This window comes from Dermacentor silvarum, chromosome 2 (assembly GCF_013339745.2).
Source record: "Dermacentor silvarum isolate Dsil-2018 chromosome 2, BIME_Dsil_1.4, whole genome shotgun sequence".
In the NCBI taxonomy this organism is placed as follows: Eukaryota; Metazoa; Arthropoda; class Arachnida; order Ixodida; family Ixodidae; genus Dermacentor; species Dermacentor silvarum.
Window position 1 is genome coordinate 40,335,892 of NC_051155.1, and position 861 is coordinate 40,336,752.

Consider the following 861-nt stretch of genomic DNA (forward strand, 5'->3'; position numbering starts at 1 on the left):
GCACAGCATCGAAGATATTCATCCCTGTCGCCTGTTGCGACGGTGGCGCCATGCGACGGTGTGCAGTGGTTAGCGCGCTCGGTTGCGGAGTGGTAGCAATGGCTGTGGGGCAGAGGATCGAATGCTCACCGTGGCCACTTTTGTTTCTAGATGAAGATGACGTAATTTGTGTGCGGTTTTTCCGCCACGGCTTTGTGACAGCACACATCACGGCGTCTAGATTTCGGATGCGATCGATTAGAAAAGCCTTATCAAACCCAGTTCTGACTGCTTCTCCAGATTATAAGCACCTGATATTTCCCTGGCGTTGCGAATCCTGTAACACAAAGATGCTTGAGGTCTCTCTCACCAAATTACGTTGCCGTATACCTCCCTAAATTTCTACTTACACAGGTCCGGTTGGTTCCCTCCCCCCTCTGCCCGTTTTGTAATGAGGAAGAGACGATACACCACTTTCTTCTGTCTTGTCGCCCGCTTTACTGCGGCAAGAAAACGATTGTTGGAAATACCTTTTCGAAGGCTTGGCCTGGACTTAACAGAACCTAATATTCTTTCGTTCGGGGCGTCCACTTTGGGATTCAGCCACAGGGAGCTTGCTTCGCCGTCCAAACGTTCCTTACAGAGCCCCAAACAATACCCTGCTAAATTCTATCCTTTTTTTGTACTTTCAAATTAATTATTACTCATTCGATATGAGTCTCTTGATTTACTTTAACATATAACTCTACGCTTTCAATACTAATTTCATAGATATTCGGAAATTATCCTCCATATTAATTTGGAATAATCCACCCATTTCTTGGCCAATCATCCTTCGTGGGTAGGAGCCACATGCGTGATAGGCTACAACAACAACACAGC